Source organism: Ostrea edulis, chromosome 5, assembly GCF_947568905.1.
Source record: "Ostrea edulis chromosome 5, xbOstEdul1.1, whole genome shotgun sequence".
Taxonomy (NCBI): Eukaryota; Metazoa; Mollusca; class Bivalvia; order Ostreida; family Ostreidae; genus Ostrea; species Ostrea edulis.
In genome coordinates, this window is record NC_079168.1 from 91363066 (window position 1) to 91380567 (window position 17502).

At 34.8% G+C, this 17502-nt stretch overlaps 1 long non-coding RNA gene across 1 annotated transcript; it reads left to right on the forward strand.

The window, feature by feature from the left end:
* The first annotated feature begins 7088 nt into the window (after positions 1-7088).
* LOC130046684 (uncharacterized) lies at positions 7089-13231 on the forward strand. The gene is made up of 2 exons (XR_008795684.1): positions 7089-7570; positions 13072-13231. It is a non-coding gene; the product is annotated as an uncharacterized LOC130046684 (long non-coding RNA).
* The last annotated feature ends 4271 nt before the right edge of the window (positions 13232-17502 follow it).

Below are 17502 nucleotides of genomic sequence, written 5' to 3' on the forward strand. Positions count from 1 at the left end.
ACAATATGTCAATTACAAGTACTTCGTGACTAAGAGCCCTGATCGTACCTCGGCAGCGTAAAACCTACGAGGTAAAAATAGATGGTGTCTACTCCTTCGCCAACTGCTTGGTTGATTGATTGATTGTACAGTGTATATTGGTTAACGTCCCTCTCGAGAATTTTTCACTTTTATGGAGATGTCACCATTGCCGCTGATGAGCTGCAAAATTTTAGGTCTATGCTCGGCGCTTACAGCCTTTGAGCAGGGAGGGATCTTTATCGGGCCATACCTGCTGTGACACGGGCCTCGGTTTTTGCGATCTCACCCGAAGGACCTCCCCATTTAGTCGCCTCTTACAACAAGCAAGGGGTACTGAGGACCTCTTCTTACTTTATCCTCACGGAACTGCTTGGCATTTAGAAGTCAGAGTCACGGGTTTGGGGAAGACACCATATAAACCGAGGCTGGCACGATAAAGAAGCCTCACTGGTTTAAATTCGTATCACTCGCCTATAGCTATACCAGGTGACTTTTCGTTATGAATGAAAAATTCTCGAGGGGATGTCAAACAAACATTTACACATACTAAGATATACACGTATGCCGTTTGTGAATGAAAAGTAGGATGTTCAAATTAAATTCAAGAAATGAAAAAAAAAATATCAACACATAGTTTGTCGTTTAGTTGTAGGTTAATATTTAAAGGCACATCTGATTACCAATATTTAAACCACGTGTTGTTTTTCTTATTTTCCATACATATACTGTGTACAAACAGTTCTTGTTTCTATATTTCATGATTCAATACAATGAAACGGGATTATTTCTCGATTTGTTAAAACGAGCATATAAAAGTGGGCGTTTCTTAAACTGAGCGCAAAAATTCGGTCAATGCCCCCTCTATCACCTTGACGTCCTGAACATGAAACTTAATCTTTCAAAATGCGTTGACAGACAAGGTATTGATACATGTATGTTCGGAGTTCGCCCGACTGTTTTATCAGTATATCGGTTGGTCAAGAAGACATCGGAGCAATAAATGGTCCCATTCGTTTGCCTTGTAAATCATGCATGACAATTATAAATGTTTACGCTTAACCGAGAATCTATATAATGGCTTGGAAGATTTAATATTTAATGTGTCAGTTGATGTTCGCGAAATTGATGAATTTATGAATGAAAAATGTCGATGCAATCCGAGGAAATTCCGCGATCATTCATTTCTAACTCCTTCCCCATTCCATCAGTAAAACGCATTCCGCGTCATCTATGTTCTAAAACAGTAGAACATGGTATGTTTTAGTCACTGAGAAAGGCAGTGCTTTTAAGTAACGATCACAAAGTCTAGCTAATAATACCAAGAACGGTTAATTGTTTTGTGGTGTTTTTTTTTTAATTAAAAGTTACTGTAATCTTTAATATTGGAATATATTACATTTCCTTTCATCGAGAATAATAATTACCCATTGTTCTAGTTCCTCTCTACATGCCGAGCTATGCTGTATGTTGTCACTGATGGGGGCCTACTACTTTTCAGTGGTTCCTCTTACAGGAGATGGTTTATATACTTTGTATATGTCATTGGGGTTTATTATACATATTATTTAATTAATTTTGTTTTGTCACCATGCAAGAGTTACAATTTATTTTTTCTTTTAAATCTCACTTGTTTATTTTTATTGTTGGATTAGATTGTTTTGTTTTGAAACCTTGTCTGTCAGTGTTTTATTTTCAAATATTATTATTCATTTAGAAGACTTCCTTATTGCTAAATCTTAATGTCAGAATAAATTATATTAACGATATGAAAACAATTATTTCAGTGTTTTCAACACTCGTTCTAGCTACTTTCTCTCACTCTCTCTCTCTCTCTCTCTCTCTCTCTCTCTCTATATATATATATATATATGGTAACTTGCCTAGATGGTCGAGCGGTCTAGCGCGCTGGTTACATGCTGCTAGGAGATTTGGTTGCGCAGGTCGTGAGTTCAACCCCGGGTAGGGGTGGAAGTGGGTATCCAAATAAAGTGAAATTTTCTGTGCTTTATATTAAATATTTCTTCACTTAGGGCAATTATGTTCATTTAAGAGTTCATTGCTATTTCTGTGCTTTATATATATATATATATATATATATATATATTAAACCTCTCTTTCATCGGAGTAAAATTTAAATGGTAGAGTTTATATATATATATATATATATATATATATATATTTGTGTAATGTTTTAGCTTAATTTTGATTTGATATGGATATCCTCACTGTAGTGGGGGTGGGGTGGCGGTGAAGACTGAACCTACATTTAAATCGACGTCAGGTTAAGAATTGTTACACGAGTACAGAATCTAGTAGATAATATGTCTTTGTCTATTGCAAAATGCCAGCAATAACAATTTCTGAAATTTCTCAACACGTGGATGAACGAATCAGAACATAATAGTTATGAAAGAATATGTATACAAAAGATTTTAAAGACGTGCCCTAATTACCTCTTACGCACAAGGACCCAAGGGCAGATAAATCAGTAATTGTTTGGCTTTGGAAAAAATTAATTTCGTGACTATTGGGTTGAGATGTAAAATGTCGGTCAATGTCAATAGTCACAAAACCCCACGACTCTCTTACATGTACATTCTAAACTTTTAACGTAGTTATGTGGACTCATGCTTTCAAAATCAAGTACACGTAAATAATATTGCATGGCACAAGAGCTTCATTTATATTATAACATGAATACATGAAATACAATATAAACAAGCGAGTGAAGCGCGAATATAGTTAGTTATTATAAAATGAAAATGATGTATTCATAGGGAGAAATAAAAATGTCAAAGCGACACTTGCGAAAAGCAATGTACTGGTCTAACAATATAACTGCGTAAAAATCGAATCGATTTGATATTAGGTTTGTATGCAGTTGAGAAAAGTTACAATTGCAATGACGTCATTTTTCAATTAATGATTAAAACAATTTGATACTGAGCGAAAACACCCCCTCCGAACGATACTTCGAAATACAAATGAAAAATATACAACGCAAATGAAAAATTATATAATACAAATGGAAAATATAGAATGCATTAAAAATGGAAAATTATACAATTACAAATGAAAAATATACAATACAAATGGAAATCATACAACACAAATGCCAAAATATACAATACAAATGAAAATGATACAACACACAATACAAATAGAAATTATACACACAAATGAAAAAATATACTATACAAATGGAAATTATACAACACAAATGCAATACTTGACTCAATAACGTGAGTACATATTACATGTAGAATGAACTTACAATGACCCTAAACTCAAAACCTGCATAACAAACCATTTGACCATCAAGTCGGTCAGTGACCGAGTCATTATCAAGGATTCTGGGTGGATTTTTACGTCAGACAATGAGGTCGTTTCAACCTAAGAACGCATGACAGGTAAATCGGTCACTTCTACCTCTTGAATTTTAAAAAAAAAAATCGATCGAGCGTCTCGGTTTTGTTTTTATCTTGTAAACACGGAAGAGTTAACATGCATGTTTGACAAATTTATTAGGTGCAGTTGCGCAACAAATCAAACATTCAAAGTGACTCAGCTGCTTTTGGAACGTTCAGTCCTGGCGGTCGGTATCTGGGGGCCCCATTGTATTTCCCTTTCATGGAGACGTTGGATTTGGATTTAAACAATTTTAATCGGCCATGTATAAACTACATACTTTTTAAATTCAGAAATTATATTTAGAAATTTTGTTTGGTTCATTTAATATACTAGTATTTGAAAGACCATGAAATCTTTAATATATGTATTTAACCAGTAATTGAGATCATAAAAGAAAAATGCTTTTCAACACTATTTAAATTTCGGAATCCATTTCCATAAACCTACTTCTCCCTCTAAAATATATCCGAAAATCTCTACGTGTATATAACAATAGCAGGTAGTTGATATTCAATCCGGCTGTGATGATTGCGCAAGATAAATGACGATATGGAGATGGATTAACCTATAAAAAGTTGCTGGGTAATTTGTTATAATTACATTCTGGTTATGACAACCGCGTACAAGTGACCAAATAACCTGACCGACATAACTGACACCCGTTTCACCGAGACGCTTGTAATCCGCGGAATATATCACGGGGAAGCATGTGGACTACAGTGATATACCGTAATGATATACATCATTATCTGGGGTTTTGTTGTGGTTAGGCGTTGGCTGCTATTCTTTTGTTGTCTATGACAGTATCCTACTGGTGACATTGCTACAATGTGTATGACTGTCATATTTTATTCAGACAGTAATTTGGTACATGTAAAGTGAGTTGACACATTCAAATGATAGAAATAGCTTGCATGTAGTTTCGAATTCGGCATTGCATGGTGGGCAGACATCTTAGACTGCTGGAAGTAAAATCCTGTCAGTTTTTGTCAATTTCACAATTTGCACGCCTTGTCGTGGAAGGTAAATAAACACTACCCCAATCCCTGCTACATGTAGAGTATGAAATTATTTCAGTTATTTATGAACAATTTTAACTGAAGAGTCAGACCCAAGAGATTAGCTCACTTCTCCACCAGCTGTACTGTGGAAATGAAAAAAAGGGTGTCCGGGTAGCGCAGAGGATCGAGGATCGCCTCTCACCGCTGCGACCCGAGTTAGATCCCCGTGATCGGCAGTGGTGTATGTGAGAGGGTATGGTGATAGCCCGCCGTTCGGACACGTGGGTTTCCTCCGGATACTCCGGTTTCCTCCCATATAAATGACCCCCTAGCGCAAACATCCGTCCATTAAAGGACCCTATTGGAAATAAGCTTTCGAGCTTTCATGGGTTATCCTGGGTATTTATGTATGTTTGTATGTATGTATATACCGAATTTAAACATTTATTTTATTTATTTAACCAGCACACAATATGATTATCTTGGACATGTACTTACGAATCCGTTACCGTCGTGAAAAATCATTATTGTTCCTCGGTAAGAATTTCTTTAAAATTTTCATTGAAGAGACAAACTTGAAAGTAATAAAGATGTCTTCGGACCAACGTGACGATGCAGAAAAGGTACTCATATTCCAATTTACTCTTCAAAGAGTTTACAAGACAAAGACCCTGAAAGTGTGTGTGCTGCATCCAGGGTGAAGAATGTCGATTCCTCTTGCTTTTTAGAAACTTTAACGACATTTTTCAGTTCAAAGAGAAATAACTCCTATTCATCTTGGTCAACATTTTTTATTTCCTAATGTATAACAAGTTAGCAACATCCCAAGACACGTCATAGGATGTATATCGACGATGTCTTAGGAACATTTTAAGTCAGGACGTCCTTATTACTTAGGAACATTCATATTCATATGTTTGCGACATATTTACAACAATAAAATTTACATGTATTTAAGCCTATAGAAAAAAATACAATATAGCAGGGACATTTGCAGTTCCAAAATATATTCAAATCACTAACGCTTTCTGGATTTTAACATCCAGGTGAATACAGTTATTGAATATATAATTATATATCTTATTCAATATTTTGTATTCACCTGAGGATAGATGTTAAAATCCAATAAATTTTCAATTTTCATTCACATCTGCTGTATTATGAAGATAATCGTACGTCTGCTGTAATGTGAAGATAATCGTACGTCTGCTGTAATGTGAAGATAATCGTACGTCTGCTGTATTGTGAAGATGATCGTACGTCTGCTGTAATGTGAAGATAATCGTACGTCTGCTGTATTGTGAAGATGATCGTACGTCTGCTGTAATGTGAAGATAATCGTACGTCTGCTGTAATGTGAAGATAATCGTACGTCTGCTGTATTGTGAAGATAATCGTACGTCTGCTGTAATGTGAAGATAATCGTACGTCTGCTGTAATGTGAAGATAATCGTACATCTGCTGTATTGTGAAGATAATCGTACGTCTGCTGTATTGTGAAGATAATCGTATGTCTGCTGTAATGTGAAGATAAGCGTACGTAGTTCCATTGGTCCTTTTTAGCCTGAACGTAAAGATGACATAGTTTAGGTGGAAAGGTCAATGTCACCTGGGATAAATGATTCTCCCATTATACTTACAAATGCTATTTTAGATTTATCAATGAAACTTCACATGAAGAGTCTACTAAGGGTGATCCTATTGTTTTTATCTACCTGAGGTCAAATGAATCATGGTCATATATACTATTCTAAATGGTTCCCGGACGATATGTCAAACATTGAATTCTCCACGATTCCAGAAAGATGACGCCTATAAATTATTGATTTTCAGGGTCAAGGTCACTAGGTTAACCATGGTAAGAAATGTTACAGTATTCAGATACTATATATTTTGCAATGAAACTTGAAGACAATAGTTCTTTGTTTGTTTGAATACTGAACATTTTCCTTGACAGTTTTCCTTCCATTATAATATCACGATTTTCGTCTTTTTGTACGAATTTTGGCCAGTCTCGGCTGAGCGGAACAAGATAATTATCTCGTAATTAAAAGAAATGTTTTCGTAATTCCTATTTATCTTGAAAATACGAGATGAGACCTCGTAATTTTGTGAAAAAATCTCGTAATTACATGTACTAGAAAATTATCTCGAAATCACGAGAAAATATACGAATATTGGTCATGTGATATATTTTTATATAAGAGCTCTTCTTTTCTCTTTCCGTGGTTACTTTTTAAATGCTCATTTAAAGACAAAAAAAAAAACAACAACAAAAACACCGTACGGTTTCTCCACGGATCACTGAATGTGGGCGGAGCTTATCCATGGTCAATGTTATTTACCTGGCCAAGAGATCGGTTGTTGTGTACCGTATATTCTTATGATATACACAGGAAATTTCTCAGGTTATCACAAATTATGCTTAGGGTCTTGATTTGTGCAACAAATTTTTTTTTAAAATTTCTACCTACATGCATACCGCATTTCTATTTCCCGTAAACCTTCAAACTTGGTCATATTTATGTATTGCAAATAACAGGTTTAGCCCATTTCTAAACCTTTGCTTTTTAAAACTTCTAAATTAAACTGTTATATATCGTATATAGATAATTTCCTAAATATAATATTACCCGGCGTTTCAGGTCTAGCGGTGATCGCGGTCGCTGGTGCTCAGGGTCGCTCTAAATATAGCGGTAGCCCTGCTGTTCGACGCTCGCATAATTCGACCCATAGGTAATTGTAAACATTTTATATGGTTGTAATCAGCAATTAGTGTGAAGTTTGGTGATGAAAAAAAAACCAAAAGACAATAAAACAATTGGTATTATTGAATTATTTTGTTTTAAAAACCAGAAAATGCTTTGGTTTTTAATTCTACATCTGAAATTGTGATCGGCATATGAACTTCATTTATGCACATATTTTAATAAGAAGACGTGCATTTTAACTAATATATTAAATTATATAACTAGTGCAGCTCCTTTAGCAAAAATATCAACAGAAACTTACTAATAATTATTCATTTTACATGCAAGAATCATCGAGATCGGCATCCCACCAATGTCGTCCTGTACTCGAGCGATCGAGTCTCGACTGATTTATATCATTATGATTATGATAACAATACCTTGAAAGTAAGATAGTGGTTTAAAAAGAAAAAGTAAATAATATTGTTTTTATTGTCTATGATTTAATTGCTAGTATGAATAAATGCGAATCATGATCACACTGTACCAGTTTAATTCAAAACAAAGTTGTGACTCGAATTTCCTCTATTGTGTTTTTTAATATCGAAAAGCCATCAGCTATGTCAATGAAATATTTTTATGTAGGTGTTGAAATGCTTAGGTATTTAGTTTAAATTTTTTGCGCAATTACTTATGAATTATGAATTTAAAGCAGATTTTCGACATAGTTTGTGGTCAGAATAATCCAAGCCCCATGACTAATTTTCATTTGTAATTAAATGAGCACAAAGCACAACTAGCCAATCCAATAAACTTATCATGGTTATGTAACACTAACCTGACTAAGAAGATAGGTGCCTGTTTTTGACCGACTCAGGTTTACATTTCTAGGTAAACATCATATCTATAGATATATCTAGTGTTTTTCAATGATGATATCAGACATTCAGTATTTGAAAAGTGGATAATTTATGTTGAATTAATGTTAAGAATGGAGATGTGGAGTTCATATCCCATTAAAATAATTTACTTCACGTAGTTCAAAACACGTGAAATTAGTTTAAATTCATTTCTTTGAAAACATGCCAGAAGAAAATTTATACTAATGCAATAATCAATTATCTTTGGAATGAACAATATGAATTATTTATCATGTGAAAAACGAATAGAGAACATCCTATATATTGGACATTCTCGAGCATACAGTAAAAATGTGCATAATCATTTGTATGAAATTTCTATATGGTAGAGCCTTGATATTTAGAGGTCAAAGGGCAAGTATTATGACATCATTTACTGATCCTTTTAATTCTTTCTGCATTGAATTTGTCAATTCTCCAAAACATCCCAATTTCCCTCATTGTGATACATTTTAATCTGTGATCCATTTCAATCAGTCTGTTGATTTTTTTGTTGGATTTGAATTATACATTTTTTTCGAAGTAATCTGCAGAGTAGTATAATTTCATGCGAATTTGCAATTTTTGAGCTACGTCTGTTCTTTAATAACATCAGGTTGCACTCAAATACATCTATACCTTACTGTGGGGTTTGGGGGGAGGTTAACCCATTTAAAAAGAATGATTTAAAATGGTGCATTTTAATGCATTTCTTCCCTTCATTTGTAGTCACCACATCTTTTATATGTTTGGGTGTGGTAAAACAGAAAAGAAATATGCTGGTGTGACGTGTTGTCAGTATATTTTTCTGAATTAAAGTAACAGAAAAGCAGTTTTCGAAATTCGTTTAAAACTTAGTACAGACTGGGTTTATGCCAAAACTAGATGACATAGACCTCATCGAATTGGCATAGACCGCAACATTGAAAAAAAATAACACAAATTTAAAACATTTTTATTGACTTTTAAAAAAGACGTGTATTTTATTTGTATATGGTAACGAATTTAGGAAATATTAAAAACCGAAAAAAAAGATAGTTGAGGGTCGGGGGTAAAAATTATGGACTGTCGTTTAACTGTAACCACACATGTTTTTATTTGGCCTGAACAATAATGAAGAAAAGGTCAGTGCTCAAAAGGTGAAAACAAAAGTTTTAAACCAAAGTTTTCAAGAATGTCATGCCAATCAGAATTTCATGTTGTGCTGAATTTTTTTATTATTATGGATCCATTGAAAATAATAAAGTTGTTATTTTGCTGTTTTCAAATTACCTTCTACACCATGAATAGTGACCCCCATAATTGTTTTAACTACCACTTTCTTGTACATTATCTAATCAAAGCATTATTATTAGTATTAAATAAATTCAAATTGTGTAATTCTCTTAATGCATTACATGTAATTCAAGTAATTTTTTTTTTCGGATTGTGTGAAGTAAAAATATGAAACGGTCATTCTGAAGAGCGACCCCAGACACCGACGCTCATAATTAATTCAAAATAATTATTTTCCCCATTTTTTCTCTCCCGAATTCTGAAACTACACTTAAATTAGCTATTTCAAATCAAACCGCCACCCATTTGCACGTTGTGCAACTTTTACAGACCATACCCTAGTCAGTTCTGACAAAATATGAAGCATGTTTTATTACAATATTTTAAAAAGAAGTTATAGTTTCATACAAATCTCTTGGTAGAAAGTTACATACACTTTCTCTTAATGAAAATATGAAATAAAATTAATCATTGACCACACACATTTTTAGAAAATTAGATTTTTCTTATTTATACAAAGGGCAGACAACTCTTCTAAAAAGTCTTAAGTGCAAAAATGTCAGCTTCGAATCATTCACCAGTCATGTGAATTTCATCTGCTTCACTTTCATCATTATCTAACAATAAACATTTATGTTGATCTAAATCCTTCAAAATTGTTCATTATCCTTTCATTATACATGGCATACCTTAATTCAAAATATAAAGAAGTCTACATATTTATGCAGTTGCGGATTTAGAGTGGGGGGGGGGGTGAGTCCCCTCCCCTAGGTCTTCTTATTTCTGTCTAGAATCTGTCCCACAAGAACAGTTCCAACTCCGCTGTCTTCTAGGACCTGCACCAGTTGTAGGACGTTTTCAGCCACCTTCCTAGGTTGTCCGTCAACGCTAATGTCGTTTCCACCGAGATGAATGAAAACTCGATCAGGGGAATACTGAAGCAGGTTTTGCAGGCAGGTTTGATTTGGCTCCTTTGCTGTCATGCCACCAACTCCAAAATATTTTATTCTCGGGTCTGCTTCGGTAGATCTTCCGAGACGCGAGACAAAAGACGATCCAAAGACAGCAGCTTTCATGATGATATTAAACAACTGGACGTCGATACCGTGGCTTTTGTACATACTCGTGAAGCCATTCCTATCATATTATTGGCTGACTGCAAAGAATGAGATTCACTCAAAGTACTGCTCATTTTTACGTAGTTCCTTGTCATGAATTTGATATAAGAAAATTGTAATTTTATGATATTTAAAAAATGATTCAAATAAATGTTCCTAATTAGAACCAGGATCATGAAAATATTTCAACTTTTAAAGTCATAATTAATATATACATTGTGCTGAAATTATGTACCTTTCAAACCATTTACAGCTTTACAAATTACAAAAAGACACGGCCAATATGACCATGGGCAAAAAGTTACAATAAGAAATTTTATGAAAGTAGGACAAAATGTCACAGGACAAAAAGTCACAATTTTATAAGAAAATAAGACCAAGTCACAATTAGAATTTTATGATAGTAGAACAAAATGTCATAGGACAAAAAGTCACAGTTTATAAGAAAATGAAAAACTATGATTTTTTATATATATTTGAAAACATATCTGTTCTTTTTGTAAAGTTTAAGAAAATATATATGCAAACTTTATATTTTCTATGAGATTTTGATAATAATTATAAAATTGTTATTCCTTTTATCATATTTATTGTAAAATATCATTTTGATTTTTAAAAAGAGAGATTTCTTATTTCGATGAAATAAGCTTGATGATCATTTGGTTTAGTATACTACATATTACATGTAATGATTGTCAAAACAAAATCTGATGACAGAATTATGGTTGGCTTCCTTTCACTCCAGATCATTGTCAAAAAACAAGAAGTAAGTGAACTATCATATAATAATTGATATATAAACGAGTTAATGATTTTTCCTTTCTTATTATCTGATAATGAACATTTAATAATGAACCGAAGGTGCTAAATGTGGCAAAACAAACATCAATAATGATGACATGTATTCCCTTGTACCTTCTATCCACTGTAAGAAATGTCTGGTGTCTGAACAACAGCTTTAGTGAGCATTTGGGTACCACCTGTTATTATTATCTTAAAAGTATATATGGAGTCTCATTTGCTAAGTCATTTTTGTGACTTTTCTACATATTTTGTGACTTTCTGTCCAGTGACGTTTATCCTGTGACTTTTTGTCCGTATACCAAACATGAATCCTATTTTGACTAATTTCGTGAAACTGAAACGTGTCCGTTGTAAGCAATTATAGTTGGGGCATAAGTGAACAGATATACGTTGACCTTGAAAATAAATAAATAGATATTAGGTAAATAAAGAAGAAAAAAGCCGCCAGACGTTAGTTTTGTTGTCTTATGGTTTTTATTGGGAATAAGAAGGATGGCACGATCCCTCATGCCTGCTGGTTCCTATACACGATCCTGCTATATGTACATGTATATAGAGTCTAGTTGGTTAAATTTTAACACAAAAAGAATTATCTCGTAATAGGAAAGTCTTCCACTTTTGTACAAAAACACCCAAAGTAAACCTCCAAGTTGTATACAGTAGATGTGTGGTTGTTCGCATATCGGAGATAATTTGAATTCAGATAATCAGAAATATATTTGAAATAAAAGAGGGTGAGAGAAGAAACATACTATGCAAAATAGATAAATAAATAATAAAACAATGTTGAATATGTATGGTGTCCGGATAGGGCCATTTGCAAAAGCGTGACTGTGCGTCAAACTTCCACCAGAGTTCGTTTGCTCACAAACCAAACTCTTCCACTTAGGCATTATGGGATAGCGATTTCTTAGGCCGCGTATACTGTGACGTCACTGTAGAATGACGAAAAAACATAACGTCAAACGTAACCAACTTTCAAAACAAGAACGTAAACATCAAATTCATTACTTTACACAATAATTTGAACAGAGTATCCCTACTTTTTAATGATCTTTTGATCATTTTATGTTTAAAATAAAATCCATACTTTTATATTAATGCTTTTAATATTAATATCTTCAGACTTTTAACTGCGAACTACTTCTTTAGTGTAATTTGTCTGCGTGATAATCGCGGACTCACAATATACAAATCTGTATATTGTGGTGCGTCACATAGGAGAGGTCTATTCGTAGGCACTGTGACGTAATGAGGCCTCGACGGGGAGTTTGGACTGTGCGTTAGTCACAACACGCCGTCACGCCAACAAGCAACGCGTCTTCGCGCTCTCACGACAACAAGCAACGCGCCTTCGCGCAGACAAGCAACGCGCCTTCGCGCAGACAAGCAACGCGCCTTCGCGCTCTCACGACAACAAGCAACGCGCCTTCGCGCTCTCACGCCAACAAGCAACGCGCCTTCGCGCTCTCATGCCAACAAGCAACGCGCCTTCGCGCTCTCACGACAACAAGCAACGAGCCTTCGCGCAGACAAGCAACGCTGCGCGAAGGAGTAATGCTTGTTGGCGTGAGAGCGCGAAGGCGCGTTGATTGTTGTCGTGAGAGCGCGAAGGCGTGTTGCTTGTCTGCGCGAAGGCGCGTTGCTTGTTGGCGTGAGAGCGCGAAGGCGCGTTGCTTGTTGGCGTGACGGCGTGTTGTGACTAACGCGCAGTCACGCTTTTGCAAATGGCCCTATCCGGACACCATAAATATGTGCCTACGTATTGTTCGTAAATTGGGCGAGTGGTATTTGTACTTATGATTACGAAGGTTGGTCACGGTAGAATAACCTGGTGTTATTTTATTTACAGGTAATTGTTTACACCTGCACGTTAATCCAAGTTTAAGGCGTCTAGCTGTGCCTTGTTCACACCTGTTATCATGTGATTAAAATATAAAAGATGACTTAGGAATTGTTATGGAGATAACACTATTGTAAATATGCTTTGAATAAACAGCCATTGTTTTCAAGTTGTTTATTCGTTATTAGATATCTTAGACATAATTCAGAAATCTTATGCATTAAAATATCAATTTTGGTGTTGGATAATACAAGTTAATTTGTATCTTTCAAGTCATGATGTGCATACGAAACAGAAAACTGAGAAGGGGGTTTATTATTACTATGGATTTAAAACCAGTAGGGCACCGCTTCGAGTTAAATACCACGCATGCGCAGAAGCCGGTGATCCGAGTCGTTCTTTTCCCTATATATTCTATTAAGAGCGACCCTGGTCACCAGCGACCGCCACCACGGTTACACCGCCACCACGGTTACACCGTTCACTTCCTGGTGTCCTGGGAGGTCGTGGGTGTGGTAGGTAAAATATCCATGTTTCGAGAGAATGAATAAATCCAAGTAGATCTGTGTACATGTACAACCAAATGAAGAATGATCAAGATACCCCTCAATATGGGTCGTCTGTATGGTTTCTGTAGCTGTAGTGTTTGCGTAATGGTGGTATCATAAACAGAAGCTGACACGAAGTCTACACCCCTCCTCCTCTCTCTCTCTCTCTCTCTCTCTCTCTCTCTCTCTCTCTCTCTCTCTTTAGGGTTTCTGTGGACGTAGTGTTTGTGTAATGATTGCATCCCAAACAGAAGCTGACACGAAGTCTACACCCCCTCCTCTCTCTCTTTGGGGTTTCTGTGGACGTAGTGTTTGTGTAACAATGGCATCCCAAACAGAAGCTGACACGAAGTCTACACCCCCTCCTCTCTCTCTCTTTAGGGTTTCTGTGGACGAAGTGTTTGTGTAACGATGGTATCCCAAACAGTAGCTGACACATAGCTAGTCTACCCTCCCCCCTCTCTCTCCCTTACTCTCAATCATTGACTAAATGAGTAATTATTGCCATACGTATGCAACACTATTGCCATTCCATATTATTTCATCTATCTTTATTATTGCTACAGTTTTACACATTTATCTCTCTCTCTCTCTCTCTCTCTCTCTCTCTCTCTCTCTCTCTCTCTCTTTATAAATATAAAACCCTGATAAATTATAAATAGAAATATTTCAATCTCTCTCTCTCTCTCTCTCTCTCTCTCTCTCTCTCTCTCTCTCTCTAAATATAAAGCCGCGATAAATCATAAATAGAAATATCTCAATAACTTATTTATGCTTTTTTACTATTGTTTGATTTCTGATTGTGTAATTTGTAATCCATGTGGTATCCCAAACAGAAGCATTTTTTAAAACTACTTTAACAGTTTTACGCATGGGCAATTTAACCATTATTTACATGTTGATGTGCTGCGCCAATAAAGAATTGTTCCTTTTTTATATAAATATAAAGTCATAATAAATCATTAATAGAAAATATTCCAATGACTTACGTTTTTTTTTTAAATTATTATTATTGTTTGATTTCTGATTGTTTAATCTATAATACATGTATAAAGATGGAGAGAGAAAATACGATGATAAATTGCATTGTGTAGGGGACGTTAGCCATTAAAATATTCTAGGTGCGAGTCAATGCTATCAAAACTCAGGTATACTGGGGCTTTCCTCGAGATCTAAAGACTGCTGGTCATCATTAGCCATGATTGTTATCACAACATCTTTCTGCGGTAGCTGTAGACCACGGTCTCTGCAAACGTCAATTAACCTAAGCTCTATTGTTAAAAGTTTGATTGACCGGTGGCTTATAATTGTAAAATTTGGGGGCGTTAACTTAAAGTTGGGTCTTTTAGTCTTGGATTTTTGGGGTTTAGGTACAGTGTAGCATTTTTTTATTTTTTTTGAAACAATAAATTAACATTCAGAGTAATGAAAAAAGGCAAAACAGTTAAGGATTTCCATATTAATTTTCACTACAGACACTACTGAAGTCATGTACCCCTATGTAGATTTTTATGAATTTTATTGGAAACAGTTTTTTGTTGTTATTTTAAAATAAAAACAACATAATATTTTTGAATTGCATTTATTTATCAGGAAACATGTCAATAACTAAAACAGATGTCATTTTCAATATGTTCATCAAGTTTTAGAATAATATGTGCAAAATTATTGAATTAGCGTTATTCTCCAAAATGTTAAAAAACAAACAAATGTGGACACATTTTCCTTATAGCATGGTTTACATATAATTTTTTCTGTTTATATTAGTAGATGTACATGTATTATAGTTATCTATGAAAAAAAATCCATTATACCTTTCCTTAATGAGTTCAAATCTAGAGCTTCCAGAGTATGTATACCCCCCCCCCCTAAAAAAAAAACAACCGAAGTCTGGCACCATACAGTTGAGCTATTCAAAATCACTCATGGATTAAAATTTTATGTCATTTCATGAAAAGACACAAATAATGATTCCTTATTAACTTGGTAAAATGTTTGTGAAAAATAAAAGAAATCTATCGCATAATGGACTTGATAAATAATTTAATGAAAACAGAGTTTCTGTCCTTGGATTCAATATTTTGAAACATATCATTGATTATTCAAATATAACTAAGACTTTTGAAATATTTCATGGCTAACAAGATTTTTTACAATAATTATTGAAAAAGACTCAAACAAAATTTGTTCCAGTCATTTTAATGATTTAAAAATCATTGACTTTGCAAAATCTTATGACGTCACAGGAGGGTGGAACTACGTTAGATACAAGAATTAAAGAGTAGTCACACCTTACCGGATACTATGTAAGGGATACAAGACGAAGATGGTCTATTATGTCAGATACGGGACTGGCACGAGCCGCGTAGTGGCGAGTGATCAGTCCCGTATCTGACACAATAGACCATCGAGTCTTGTATCTTACTTAAAACATTGTTCTATCTAAAAACAAATGCATTTTAAAAACGCACACAAAAAACCCACGTACAAATAATCATTGGTATAGACAAATATATTTACACCTCTCGTTTCTGATTTGTTTTTAATAATTTTGATATATTAGGAATTCATAAACTTTAATGGCACACGAGGTCAAATCTTGTCTTTAATTCACAAAAAACTGTTAGCTCATCATTTCAATTGTCATAATACGGTACTCCTCAAAACAGGGTTTTGTTCTTCATGGAAAGCGATTCGAACGCTTCTATTGTCTGAAGACTGTACTCAACAAAACAGGTTTTCTTTTTTGGGTGAATGAGGGGACGTAAAGGGTGTTCGGAAAGAATGTTTTAGATAAAACAAAACATTGATTTCCTACGTTCCTTTCTGGGAACCCTAATAATATGATACTGACACGTAGGCTTATAACTGGTATAAAAACAGAAGCCGCATCTCTCTTTTAGCATTTAGTCCGGGTGCCTTGAAGAAATGGACTCAGATGATGACTATCCTCTTACTCAAAATAGATTTCGCGATACTACTACGGATTTAGCAGACGAGAATTCTGATGCTATTTTGAATGATATTCTGGATTTAGAGGAAGAAAGAAGAAACCAAATTTTAAATTGAACTTTGACCTTAAAAGTGACTGTTTTTCTGATATATCAGATGCAGACAATGACCTCTTAGTTCAGGCCTCACAGGAAATAGAGAAAGTGGACAATTTCGAGCGATTTGCATTGCCTTTACAGGAACACGATGTACAAGACTTTGTTTTGAACTCCAAACCTGTCAATACCATTAACAAGACACGTTGGGCAGTGAGCGTCTTTAATTCTTGGAAAAACGCGCGGAAATAGCACGGCGAACTTCTGACTATGTCAAATGAACATTTGAATTCAGCATTGAAATTCTTTATTCTTGAAGTACGAAATAAGGCAGGAAAAGAGTACTATCCGAATACAGTGTATGAAATAATCATATCACTGCAGCATCATTTGAGAGCAAATAAAAGATTCCTCAGGTCATCTGCGATTTGCAACTACAAACGCACCTCCGATGAACAATTACAGAGTGTTAGTGATTTAATTCAGAAACCGTCCACAGTGTCCCCGCCGGAGCCGAAAAAAAGTGAAGCTCAATGAAAGTGTTTCCTTTGGATCGAGAAAAGAAATAAACATCACTGCCGGGGATGTAACAGTGAATTTGCGACTTTAATGTGCATGTGTTTAAATGAATGATTGTGACATGGATTTATAACTGTGGTGCCTTAACGATTTCATATCCGGATTATATCGGATTATTCATGAAACACTCATTTCGTATAATTTACTGGAATATTTCATGCATTGAATATTGTATTTGATAAATAATAAATATGTTTTCTCGAACAACAAAGAGTGATCTTTGTTCCTGGTTTTTACTGTCAGTCCAGTATTTCTCATAATATTGG